The following is a 14,687-nucleotide window of genomic DNA, read 5'->3' as shown; positions in this document are numbered from 1 at the left end:
GCGTGGCGTGCCACTAGGAGGTGTGCAGGGTTTTTAAGCCTATTTTCCATAACCCAGAAAATATGAGCTTGGCGCTGTAAGGGCACGATGCGCCACTATCGCACCATAAAATAGCCTCAGTAGTTTGGTCCTTGGCGCGATGCGCCACTTGAAGATGTGCAGGTTTTAAGCCTATTCGACTTGGCGCTGCAGTGGCACGACGCGCCACTATCACACCAAGAGTGTTTTTAGCCTATTTTCCAGATTTTTAGAGAAAGGGCAATTTGGGAATTTTACCAAATTATATAATTATCTGCCTTGGGATGTTTTTGGGACCATTTTCAGTCCCTCTCTCTCTCTCTAAAAGCCCTAACATTTCCATCTCTTCTTCTTCTTCTTCTCTAAATCCTTCTCCAATAAAAAGTGCCTTCAAGAGCTTCAAGATTTCAAGTTTCCCATTGAAGACCCAACAATAAGGTTTATTCAAAATCTACTCTAAGATATGTAAGGCTACTCAAAGCATGGGTTGAGTTCACCCATGTGCCCTATACTTTTCTTGAGGTTAAATGTTCATAAGAATGGAGTTTAATTATAGGCTTATGTTCAAATGAGTCTTGTCATCTATTAATTTGATTCTTGTTATGTTGATGTTGTTGAGTCAAGAAATTTCTAAAAAATAAGCCTTCATGTGAGTATGAGTTGATAGAGATGAGTTGTTAAACATACTTTATTAATTTTCTTAACCATGTTGATTTTTATAAAAATGTTAATTTTTTTTTTTGGGAACAGACCCTACACGAGGCTCCCACCTCTCGTGCACAGTCAGGGGTTAAGCAACACCCCCAAGCCTTAACATAAATAATTAAAATAAAAATACAAGGAGGAGGACATAAACCTTACCTCCGATCCTATGGTGGTTCATAAGTCGGCTAACCTATTAAGGTCGGCTAACTCATCCCCGATACAAAAAGAGACTAACTATAACTAGAAAGCAGTAAACCTGTGAGAGGACTCCTCCCGGTACAATTCAACTATGAAAGCATAAATGAGGGAGACTCTCCCCTTCCATGAGAAAAAGGAAAGTAACCTACACTAGTCCTATTCAACTATGCTACGTACCAAACATAGCTACATTGAAGAAGAACAAGTATACGAAACTTCTATCTCGCATGGGATGGGAAAACTCTTTTCATCTTTGCTCTTTTTAGTCTTATCGTACCAGGTAAATCCAGGTGAAGTGTGCCTTTGTATCAGTATCATGATTACCAGCTAAGGAGGCTGAAAGGAGAGGAAGTATATGGAGCTATAATATCCAACAGCCTTGGAGTTGTTGTGGAGAAAATTGAGAGCCTGAATATCAGAACAAGTGTAGCTGCATTCGAACACCTGCATGGTGGTCCAAGTATATGGTTGCTGCAGGTATTGAGGGATGTTGGGTTGTGCTGGAGAGGCCCCAGTTCCTTGCTGCCTCTCTAGCTGCAGTGATAGCTTGTTTGTTGTTGCAGGTTAGGTTCAGTAGTAGATCCCTCTTTTGGTACCTGCACAGGCAAACAACACCAGAAAAACACACAAGCAAGGAAATCTGGCTAGTGACTTGTAGATGCTCATTGTGTGCTGCATATGTTGCATACTGCTGCTGCTGTACTGCATATGGGAGGTACAGAGGGTGGGTGATGATGGCTGCAGGTTCCCTGAGAAGCCAAGCATTCTCAACTTTGAGGTTGTAGCAGGTGTGCATCTGTAAACCTGCATTAGCAACTAACAATTATGGCAAGTGAAAAGGCTGGTGCAGGTTTGTGTGCAACTCCTTATTGCTGCCATTGTAGTTAGTCTGCTTGTTGGTCTTTGTTTTGAAGTGGTTCAACTTCTTGAAGTACCTGCACAGACAAACAAAACCAACAAACCATACAACCAAAGAAGTATGTAAGCTGCTGTAACCAATACTATTAGCTTGTAGTTGTTCCTTGTCTGCTGCAGGTTGGTGGAGCTGTTGCAGATGTTGATGGAATGCATCTGGTATGCATGGAGAAGTGATGGGAGTAGGTGAGGCCCTTGCATGTGTGGTTGTTGTCTCCCTTTTTCTGAGACTATGTGTACCTGCACAAACAATTAACCAAAGAGCCAAACAAATATGGGAGCTGTAATGTCTCCCTCTGTTTGACTCTTTGTGGAACTGTACACAGCTTCTTGTTGCCTCCAAAGAGAGAGTGGTCAGCTCCTTTGAAGTGTTCAGCTCATTAAAGTACCTGCACATGTCCACCAAAACAAGACAACATGCTAATAAAAATTGTAGATGGTCCTTCTGAGCTGCAGGGTGAAGTTGTTGGAGTTGTTGAATACTGTTGCTGGGGCTGTTGTTGTGGAAGGAGAAAGACTGAATTACAATCCTGGTGGTTAGCTTCTTAGAGTAAATATGTGCCAATAGCCAAGGAAGCAAGCAATGAAGATTGCTGTAGTCCTGGAACCAGTTTCTTGTTGCCTCTGTAGCTGAAGTGGTAATATGCTTGTTGTAGATCCCTCTTTTGGGTTTGGGATACCTGCATAGACAAACAAAACCAGAAGAATACAGAAACAAGTAAATGTGCATCTCCTTGTTGCTTCCTTTGTGATTAGGCTGCTTGCTGGTGTCAATTACACAAGAAGGGAGATCCTTTGTTGTGATCAGGTTCAGCTTCTTGTAGTACCTGCACAGACAAACAAAACCAACAAACCACACAACCAAAGAAATCTGCATGCTGCTGTAATTAGCTTGTATTTGTTCCTTGTTTGCTGCAGGTTGTTGGAGTTGTTGCTGGGGTGTGTTGATAATAGAGAGTGTGGATGGCAAGCTTAGTGTGCTTCTCCATAGAAGCCCCAGGTAACTGTAGCCCTTATAGCAGTTCCAAATAGGTTCTAAACAAAAACAGCCAACTAAAGACAAGCAACCAAACAAGTAGGTGTTGAGCTGCTGCAGGTGTTGAGCTGCTGCAGGTGTTGAGCTATTGCAGGTAATACAGGTTTTGCACAAGGAGCTGCTACAGGTGTTGAGCTATTGGAGAAGGTATAGGTGGAGTAGTGATTAGGAGATGGGGTCCAGTTATGCCCAACTGATGTCTCCCTTCTTTTGGGAATCTTTGAACCTGCATAAGGAAGCACCAAAGAAACTAACAAATGGGGAGAAAGGATAAGCTGCTGTAGGTTTGTGTGCAGCTCCAAGTTTCTTTCATAATATGAGAGGTTAAGGAACTTGTTGGAGCATGCTTCACAGAAAAGAAGGTCCTCTCTTGTGATCTGGTTCAGGTTCCTTGTGTGTGTCTCCCCAGTAGTTCTTGCACCTAAACAAAAACAATCAAAGGAATACATACAACCAAACAAGCACCAAAAACAAGAGGAGTCTCCATTTCTGCACAATCCTTTTATTTCAGTCATGGAGAGTCCTGTAGCAGTGTTGTCCTCTATGTATTTGTTGTTAAAGCATGTTGGTGATCTCCAACAGCCTGCAAATACACAACAAATAACCAAAGACAAGCAAAGACCTGTACAGGTTAATAGAAAAGAATGGATCTCAAAGAGAAATTTGGAGCCTGTTAGCATTTTCCATGTCGCTCGACTAATGTCTCCACTTATCCGTTTGAGCTGAAACTTTTTGAAGTTTGCATATATATCCTTTTCTTTAGCCATGCAAAGTTTGAAGGATTGTTTCCCAAGTTGGAGTTTCCATTTAGCAAATTTCTTCCTTTTTAAGTTTAAGACAGCTGATAGTTTCAAGCTCGCTCGCCTAACGTCTCCAATTATCCATTTGGGCTGAAATTTCTTGTGCCTTATCAAAATAATATATGCTGCAATCTTGAAAAGTTTGGGAGCCTTTGGACAGGTCCACAAGTTACTCCTTACCCTGCACCTGCTGCCCTGGTGAGGCTTAGAGGTTGCAGGGTGTTTGGAAGTTGTTTTTGTGCTCTTGTCTATGTATTTGTTGTTGAAGAATGCTGATATATCACTCCAGATACCTGCAATAATACAGCAAACAAACCAAAACAAAACATAATATACACAGACTAGCAATAAAGAGTGGACCTCAGTAAGAGCTTTGGAGGCTGTTATCATTTTCCAAGTCGCTCAACTAGCGTCTCCAATTATCCATTTGAGCTGAAACTTTATGAAGTTAGCATAAATATCTTTTCCTTTAGCCATGCAAAGTTTGAAGGCTTGTTTCCCAAGTTGGAGGATCCAAATTACTAAAGGTCCTCTCTTTAGGCTTAAGGCATCTGAATATTTCAATATCGCTCGCCTAACGCCTCCAATTGTCTGTTTGGGCTGAAACTTCTTGGGCCTTGTCATTATATTATTGTCTGAAACCATGCAAAGATTGGAGGCCTTGGACAAGTCCACATGCTGCACCTCACTCTGCACCTGCTGCCCTGCTGAAGCTTAAATGCTGCAGGGTGGTTGGAAGTTGTAATTGTGCTTTTCTCTATGTATTGGTTGTTAAAGAATGTTGATACATCACTCCAGTTACCTGAAATAATACAACAACCCAAAACAAACAAAACAGGGCTTGCACAAACTAACAAAAAGGGGGGGGACCTCAGTAAGAGCTTTGGAGGCTATTATCTCTTTCCAAGTCGCTCGACTAATGTCTCCAATTATCCGTTTAACCTGAAACTTCATGAGGTTTGCATATATGGCCTTTTCTTTATCCCTGCAAATTTTGAAGGTTTTTTGCCCAAGTTGGAAGTTCCAAAAAGCAGAATGCTTTCTCTTTATGCTTAAGGCAGCTGATTTTTTCAATGTCGCTCGCCTAACGTCTCGAATTATCCGTTTGAGCTGAAACTTCTTGGGCCTTGTCAAAATAGTATGTGCTACAATCCTGCAAAGTTTTGAGGCCATGGTGCAGTTCCACATGCTGCAACTTACCCTGCACATCTTACCCTGCTGAAGTTTAGTTACAGATGTTGCAGGGAGGGTGTTGGCTTGAGTGAGAGGCTGACTATTTGGTGAAGTCCTAGCATGCCAAGTTGTTGTTTCTCTTTTGTTGAGGTATCTTGAACCTGTAAAGATAAGTGACAAGAAGACAAACAAGTAGGACAGATGCACAGGCTGCTGCAGGTTCTTTTGTAGCTCCAAGTTACTTTCATAGTAAAGGAGGTTAAGATGCATGTTGTTGCAAGCTACTTCCAAGAGGGGACCCTTAGTTGTGATCAGGATCAGCTCCTTATGGTACCTGCACCCACCAATAGAAACAGAAAAACACACATACAAACAATTCTGCAAGTTATAGTAACTAATACTAATGACTTGTAGGTGTTCCCTGAGTGTTGCAAGTTGGTGGATCTGTTGCTGGAGGGTGTTGTTGTTAAGAAAGGTAAGAGGCAAGCTGAATTTGCAGTAGAAAGGCTTCCCTATGCAGGATCCTGTGTTACTGCAACCCTTAGCATAAATCCAAAGAGGGCTTGCATCAATAGGATTAGGCAAACTTCTAGTTGTAACCTGATGCATCCTGCTCCTGCTGCACCATGGGACATATAAGGGGGTGCCTCCAAGGGAAGGATGAGGAGGTGCAAGTTTGTAATTACCTGCACATACAACAAAGATAGCAAAAGAAAGAAGAAAAACCCTATTCCTTACCTCAAGAGGCAAGTTGTTATGTCTATGAAAGCAATAAGAAGAGGAGGTTATCCCCTTTACAATGGTCCTAATTATAGGATCTTCAAAGTAGCTATAACTATACATAGAAATATCCAAATTGAAGCCAAATTAGAACTGTAATAAGGAAGAGGTCAAGGGGGTTTCTTGATCCTTTTTAGCCTTCTTCTTCTGAAGTTTGCCATGCCCAGCAATTCTATCTCCATGTGGGCTCTAGCTTCCTTAGGGAGATCATGCTTGTTGAAATAGAGTTCAGGGGCAGTGCACTTATGACTGTGCTTGGAAAGAATATCAGCTGTAGAGTTGGCTTCCCTGAAAACATGGTTACAGCTGAACTCTTGGAAATTGAGGATGATGGTATTGAGTTTGTCCAGCATCTCTTTGATGGACCATGGAGGCTTTGCTTCATGTTGCAGCCATTTAAGGAGTAGCTGGGAATCAACCTCTAGAATAACCTGCATATAACCAAGATGGAGGCACCAAGAGAGACCAAAGATAGCAGCTTTGATCTCTGCTTGATTGTTAGTTCCAGTCCCTAAAGGGGTTGCATAAGCAAACATGAGTTCACTAGATGCATTCCTAAGGATTCCTCCTCCTCCAATGTACCCAGGGGTGTTGAGGGCACTGCCATCAGTGTTTAGCTTCACCAGGTGGTCAGGGGGTTTGGACCAGCATACAGGGATAATCTGGATATCATGGTAGCATTTCTCAACCAATAGAACCAGGTCCCTCCAGTTGTTTGGCCAGTTGATTGGAACCGAATAGTGGACTGTGTGCTTGTATTTTCTGTGCTAATGTAGAGGAGTTACATTTTTATGAATTAGACACGAATGGAAATTGTAGCTAATGAAAAAACATTCAGTGATGTGTTTCAGTAGTGTCATCAAACTGAAACCTGCATTATGAATTAAACTTGAATAAAAAATGAATTAAACTTGAATGAAAAATAAATTACATACATATTAAAGTTGAATTAGAATAGAATTAGACACGAATGAAAAGTGTAGGTAATGAAAAAGCCTTCAGTGATCTATAGAAACACAAAAATAAATTACATACACACTAAAGTTGACTCTACCTCCCAAAGTAGGGGTAAGGTCTGCGAAGACTCTACCTTCCCCATACACAAGGTGTGTTGTTGTTGTATATAGTTTAGCTGCTAGTGTTACTATTCATAATCATAGGCATTGCGAAGCTGAATAGTGGATTGCGTGCTTGTATTCTCTGTGCTAATGTGGATGAGTTCTTTTACCAAACTAAAATTGTTTGTGTGCTATAGTTTTCAAGTGACATTGACTAGCACTGTCATATATAGTTTAGTTTTAGTGATTTCCATACTCTAATGTAGTGTCTAGTTAATCGTCTTTCGTTTTACTCCATAAATTTGGTTAAAGTATCTTGAATAGAGAAATTAGATGTAAATGAGATGGAGGAGATTTTTCATTGTAACAGAGCTTGTTGTTTGAAGTTGGAGATTTTTAATATGTTAAAAATTCTCTGTTCCCATGATAATGGAAATGCTTATACTTATCGAATTCTATGTGTAATTTGGGATAAAGAGGAGTGGAAGTAAAAGTGGATAGGTGTCATCTATTTTCCAAGTTTGGTAGTGAAATAAATTATGAAATTGTAATAACAGCGGGATAGCTAGATAATTATCCATTTGGCTTTTTCAATCTTCCTTCTCCCTTACTCTCCTCAAGGAACCAAAAATGGCCTATTTTGCTTAGACTCTCCAAAAATGTTGTTTCGCCCATGTTTGGTCTTCCAAAAATGCACTATTCTTGGAGGATCCGACATGCACCTAACTGTATTTTTGAAGAGTCTGAGCAACATAGAACATTATTTGCCAAAATTGATTAGTTTCCCACTTTTCCCTAAACTTTTATTCACATGTTTTCTTATAATATATTTTAATTACACACAACATTTTCTCCTTGTGTTGATGCATTAATACATGTGTCAAGAGGGCATGACACTCAAGTTGTAGAATCAGCTCAGCATGAAAAATCTCAAGTGTGTAAAGCTTTCTTTAAATTTGCTACTGTTGGGAATTCTGAAAGCAAAATTGGTAATGAAGGGTTTAATACAAATATAATACATATTTCATATACTTTCATTCAATTTTGTTTAAATTGTTCATGTTATGTATAGATGAAGATGTTGCAGGAATTGCTATTGAACAAGTTTTATCTGAGGTTGTTGCTGATATAAATGGTATTAGTTTTATTTTAAAAGTTCAAATAAACCTCTTTGATCTCTAATTACTCTACCTGCTCCTCCCTTAATGCATTACTAAAAGATTTATTTTATATATAGGAGAAGAGGCTGTTGATCTTAATTCAGTTGAGGCGCAACCTAATAGTAGTGCAGTTAACAAAGGTGAACTAGATTGTGGTGCATCTACTGATGCCGATGCGGCAAAGGGTTGTCAAAAAACTCCTCAAACGCTTGATGACTTCATGTTGTGTGCTGAAGATCTTTCTCAGATCCATAAGGCAGAAGCATCATATTTAAGAAAGAAAGCCATTGTGGAGAAAAACAAAAAGAAAAAGGCATCCACTATTGAGGAAAACAAAAAAAAAAAAGCAGTTGTTGATGAAAATAAAAAAAAAAATGACACCGAGGAAGCGTGCAAGGAAAAAAATTCCAGAAAAGTCAATTAAATCTCCTCATATACAGCATTTTGAATCTGGAGGGACTTTATGTGTAACACGTCAAATATTTGAAATAAAATATCCCTTTTCACTTGTAATCGGAGTAGATGATGAATCTGATTTGATAGATTCATTCAGTTTGTGGCTTTATATGGGTACAAAAAGGAGGTAATTTATTTATGTTTGTTGTTTTATATGTCAAAAAATTTCTTTAGTTTAAATGAGTTAACTGACTGAAAATTTCATTTTTTTATGCTTTAAAGAGGAAAGAAACCGTATCCAGATGTTGTTAATGTCCTCAAGCCAACATTTAAATTAGGTGTTTGCAATGTACAAGCAAAAGAATGGTTTTTCAAATTGGCACATTCTGTTCAAGCATGGAATTATGAGGTTAGTTATGTAAACTCCAGTTGAACACTCTCATTTTTCTGAATCAACTTCTTCTCCCATTTTTCTGGACAAGCTTTAATGAGCTCACTGAATTGACTGACACTTGCTATAGATTTGAAGTATTATCTGACACTTGCTACAGATTTGAAGTATTATCTGACATCATTTTAAATCTTTTGTAGTATCTTGACGTCATTTTTTATTATATTAAAAATAAGGGAAAGTATGAAATCAACAATAATATTCGATTTACAACTACTGATTGTCTATTCAAGATAAAGATTGCTCAATCTTATTTTCAACTTTATGAAGCTCATGAAAATAAGAAGAAATTTGGAATCAAAACTTTAGATGCTATTGTTGAGTATATATACGGACGCCATTTGTTGGCAAGCACCCCATGGGACAAAGTGGATTATGTTCTCTTTCCAGTAAATATTAAAGAGGGTTATCATTGGATTTTTGTTGTGTTTGATATTGTTGAAAGGTGTTTGAAGGTTTATGATTCATTTCAGGCTAGAGGGGGGTGAATTTTTTGACTCAAAACGCTGCTGGCATGATTTCATCGGTTTTACCATACTACTTGAGTGTGGTCAAGTTCTATGATAAGCGTCCTAAATTGAAGAAATCACCTAAATACAATGGAAAAAATGAGTTTGAGCTCATTGAATGTAAGTTCATAACTGAAGGGATTCCAAGACAACAAGAAGATTCATTGTAAGTTTAATTATTTATCAAATAAATACTATCTTTTGTATTGGTCTTATTAAACTCAATAGTATTTTTATAATGATTTTATATTTTAAATTTTGTAGGGACTGTGGACTTTTTGTGACTGCATTTGCGGAGTTAGTGAGCAATGGCCAGGATATTTCAAATCAACAACTAAGTGCAGACAGTTTCCGAAAAAGGTTTGGGGCTCTACTATGGAAATATGCAGTGAAGAAGCAAAAGAGTAACCTTCAAAGTGAAGACGAAAGACCACATAAATAAATAAATGTAGTTATATTAGTTAAAATATCTATGAAAACTATGTTGTCTAAAAACAGTTTATAGCTGATATATTAGTTAGGTTTTGAAGATTATTTTGTGCTATCCTTTTTAAGATGATTTTTGTACATGTAAAATACACTTTTAATATAGTTTTTTGTTCATGTAAAATATATCTTCTTTTGTTATAATGCAATACATAATTACGTTAATGTTAAAGTATTTCAGTAGTGTTATCAAACTGAAACATGCATTATGAATTAAACTTGAATAAAAAATGAATTAAACTTGAATAAAAAATAAATTACATACATATTAAAGTTGAATTAGAATAGAATTAGACACGAATGAAAAGTGTGGCTAATGAAAAAGCCTTCAATGATCTATAGAAACACAAAAATGAATTACATACACACTAAAGTTGAATTAGAAGAGAATTAGAAAAGAATGGAAAATGTAGCTATTGAAAAAGCCTCCAGTAATCCATAGAACACAAAAAATGAATTACACTTGAACTAAAAATGAATTACATACACACTAAAGTTGAATTAGAAGAGAATTAGACATGAATGAAAATTGTAGCTAATGAAAAAGCCTCCAATAATCCATAGAACACAAAAATGAATTATACTTGAACTAAAAATGAATTACATACACACTAAAGTTGAATTAAAAGAGAATTAGACACGAATGAAAATTGTAGCTAATGAAAAAGCCTTCAGTGATGTGTTTCAGTAGTGTTATCAAACTGAAACCTGCATTATGAATTAAACTTGAATAAAAAATAAATTACATACATATTAAAGTTGAATTAGAATAGAATTAGACACGAATGAAAAGTGTGGCTAATGAAAAAGCCTCCAGTGATCTATAGAAACACAAAAATGAATTACATACACACTAAAGTTAAATTGGAAGAGAATTAGAAAAGAATGGAAAATGTAGCTATTGAAAAAGCCTCCAGTAATCTATAGAACGCAAAAATGAATTAGAATTGAACTAAAAATGAATTACATACACACCAAAGTTGAATTAGAAGAGAATTAGACACGAATGAAAATTGTAGCTAATGAAAAAGCCTTCAGTTATGTGTTTCAGTAGTGTTATCAAACCGAAACCTCCATTATGAATTAAACTTGAATAAAAAATGAATTAAACTTGAATAAAAAATAAATTACATACATATTAAAGTTGAATTAGAATAGAATTAGACACGAATGAAAGGTGTGGCTAATGAAAAAGCCTTCAGTGATCTATAGAAACACAAAAATGAATTACATACACACTAAAGTTGAATAGGAAGAGAATTAGAAAAGAATGGAAAATGTAGCTATTGAAAAAATCTCCAGTAATCCATAGAACGCAAAAATGAATTAGACTTGAACTAAAAATGAATTACATACACACTAAAGTTGAATTAGAAGAGAATTAGACACGAATGAAAATTGTAGTTAATGAAAAAAATCTTCAGTGATCTATAGACCACAAAAAATGAATTAAACTTGAACTAAAAAATGAATTCTTGTAGCAAACTAATGCCCTAAAACAAACAGAGTTTATTCTTTATTTCAAATGTCATTCTTTATTCTTAATCCAAAGGCTTAACATTCTTGCAAGTCTTCCTATTGTGACCTTGTTGTCCACAATAGTTGCATGTTATTTTTGATTTTTTGAATCCATCTTCTCTGAATTATTTGTGTCTTTTATATTTTGGCCTCCTAGGAGGTCTCTTTCCAAGTGGTGGAAGTTTAACCTCTTCAAGAACGTGTGTTGGTATATTCCAGGTGCTTTTATCTGGGAGGGGATTCAAGTGAAACTGGTATGTCAAAAATAAATTCCCTGTTGTGTAGTAATCAGAGTAATATTTTTTATAACTAGTGTCTTTGTTGTTAAAACAGCCAAAGCATGTGAACATGGCAGCTCATCCAATTGAAATCTCCCACATGTGCATGTACGTTGTTGAAGACATACTGTGAATCATGTAATGCCATCAAGTACTGTATACACATATTAATTTGTCTCCCTAACCTATAAAAAATAAGAAGAAATATAATCAAGAGAGATATTACATGTGAATCAGAAGAAAAAATATTAGCAAAAAGAAATTTACAGATACCATATTCTTAATTTCTCCAATGCAGTTTTGTTACGTTGTAGAATTTTTTCATACTTTTTCCCAAGGTAAAATTCTGAAAATATTGCCTTTGACCTGTTATTGTTATTCCATTTTTGAACAAGTTGTCTCATGAATTCTAGGAGGTGCAAGACTGTAAGAACTTTGGTATGTCTTGTTCTTGAATTGACTGATTCTGCAATGTTTGATGTCATCATCCAAGTCCTATTTACTTGAGCATGAACACGTGACTATTTGTTGTATCCAATGTTTAGCAAGTAGTCTTTAATCCTCTTGTCTATCTTTTCAACAATTTTCATATGTTGATTAAACTCTACCGTGGTGTTTGTTTTTGTCATAGAGTAGAACAATTCTGTTACCTTTAGCTGACTTTTTCTGAAATTTTTCATTATGTTTTGCAACAAGTGCCATATACACGCAAAATGAGGTATTTCATCATAGACAATTGAAGTTGCCTTAATAATGCTTGCATGCCTATCTGAAACGATACACATTTCTGATCTTTGACCAAATGCCTCTCTGAATTGTTCAAAAAACCACCTCCAAGATGCATCATTCTCTGAATCAACAATGGCATAAGCAAGAGGCAGTATACTCCCTACATCAGGTATAATGTTTAATACATTTTTAATACATTTTTGTTTCATGTGTAATACACTTTTAATACATTGTGCAGACGTTTAATACAAATTAAAATTAGAATTTCATTTATAGAAGCATTAGTATTGTATTGGAAAAGTCTCACCTGCTGCATCTAAGGTATTAGCTGTTAGCATTGTCCCTTTGTATGCTCCTTTTAGAAAAGTTCCATCAACAACTACAATTGGTCTACAATACTCCATCCTTTTATCGATGTAAATAGAGCTACAAATGCATATAGGAAATGGTCATCCTCTGATTTGTGCAATCTTATATAAGAACCAGGGTAAGTTGCCTCTAGTATGTGAAAGTAACTTGGCAACTTTGCATATGATTGAGCTGGATCACCTCGGACTAATTCAAGAGCTTTTTCTTTAGCTCTCCAAGCTTGCATATATGTAAGTCGGACACCATATTTCTGTAACATGTCATTTTGTATATCTCTTGGTGTGTAGTTGGCGTCTGGATCAATACATTTGTCAATAATAATACTCCTAACAACTGTCTTTATTGCTTGTCTTTTCGATAATGAATTATGTAGCAACAAACACGTGTGTTCACTTTCAAAATCTCTAATAGCGAACATTTGAGATTTATTCACGCTTGAAGCGCGTAAATTCCAACTACAGTTTTCTCCAAGGCATTATATTGAATAGCTGTTGAAAAGAAATTATTAATAGATAATCAATAGTATAAACTAACTTGAATTTGAGTCTTACCATGTTGAGCTTGATCTCAATGTCTTGAATTCGAAGTGTTTAAGAATGGAATGTCTTTTTAGTGCACTGGTAAGGACATATTTATTTTTGTAAACTTGATCTTTCTCAAAAAAAGATTGATTGGGGTTAATAATGATGCCTGGTTGTATTTCTTCTTTCTCATCAACTTCCTCACATGATCAAAAGCCAATTAACTCCAGCGCATCACCGATACCACTAAATGCATTAGAAAAGTATGGATTGTGTGTAATCCTCATGTCTTCTGAAGTGTCAGAACATAATAGTGGAATTAAGGTGGAATCACTCTCCAAGTTGACCGATTCAGTGGTTGTGACACATAAAGGATATTTTGATATATCTCTATGTTCTTTTTTTGTTTCAATATACACTTTTACTCCCATATCGTTATGAATTTGAATTGGAGGAGACCTTTCATCAATCTTATATCTGATTTCAACTTTACTTGTTGATGTATCTATTGACAATTAAGCTCAATCAGAGAAACGAGGCTAGCAAATGTTGAATCGGTATTTATCAACATACCATCTGCCAAGTAATTAATATACTTGTTGCTAGAATCCCATCGGCCATTGAAGTAAAGTAGCACATCCAGATTAACCATATTTTTTTGAAGATGTCAATGAAAATGCTGATTTGGAATTAAATCAGTGTTCTGTTTGGCTATGTTGTTTTTTGTTGTTACTTTGACCAAGAAAGTAGTATATTCTCGATAAATAAATAAGAAAAATAGAAATAGAAATATAAGAAGAGATCACAAAGATTCCAAATAAAGGGAAATATAGTAGGACAAACTTATTAGCAGGCTCACAACTGAAGTCACTCAACTTAATCAGCATCATGCATCATGTGAATTCTCAAGTTTTTCCCATGAAGCACAAATATATGAGTGTCTTTTTGTATTGTATATAGAATCATATTTATTATAAGCATAAAAAAAATTCCTGAAGTGCAAGAATTGAACCTTCAGCTTTTTTAAATACTTGTATATAAATTCATCAACCAAAAACTTAACTGATCATTTAGCTAATCAAATAACAACTGGAAAAATATGTCACTGCAAAAAAATAAGTATTTAGAGGATGGATAGAAAAAAGAGAAAGATCATATACATGATCAGTTCACGGATTGTCTAGTGCATTCCCTAACAAAGTGGCCTGCCTCTCCACAGTATATTAATTAAACTTGAACAACAAAGGTATTACACACACATTAAACTTGAATTAGAAGAGAATTAGACACGAATGAAATATGTATCTAACAAAACCAGCCTTCAGTGATCTGTAGGCCACAAAAATGAATTAAAGTTGAACAACAAAGGAATTAAACTTGAATTAAAAGAGAATTAGAGACGACTGAAACCTGTAGCTAATGAAACCAGTCTTCTCTGTAAGCCACAAAAATGAATTAAACTTGAATTAGAAGAGTATTAGACATGAATGAAACATGTAGCTAACAAAACCAACCTTCAGTGATCTGTAGGCCACAAAAAGAAATTAAAGTTGAACAACAAAGGAATTACACACACATTAAACTTGA

The 14,687-nt window shown here is 36.0% G+C and overlaps 2 pseudogenes; one reads left to right on the top strand and one right to left on the bottom strand.

The window, feature by feature from the left end:
* The first annotated feature begins 7,494 nt into the window (after window positions 1-7,494).
* LOC129894711 (uncharacterized) lies at window positions 7,495-9,641 on the top strand (annotated as a pseudogene).
* Window positions 9,642-11,744: 2,103 nt separating this feature from the next.
* Window positions 11,745-12,266, bottom strand: LOC129894710 (uncharacterized; annotated as a pseudogene).
* Window positions 12,267-14,687: the final 2,421 nt, after the last annotated feature.

This window comes from Solanum dulcamara, chromosome 7, assembly GCF_947179165.1.
Source record: "Solanum dulcamara chromosome 7, daSolDulc1.2, whole genome shotgun sequence".
Taxonomy (NCBI): Eukaryota; Viridiplantae; Streptophyta; class Magnoliopsida; order Solanales; family Solanaceae; genus Solanum; species Solanum dulcamara.
Note: the sequence above shows the minus strand (reverse complement) of the source record. Positions and strands in the feature narration are given on the sequence as shown.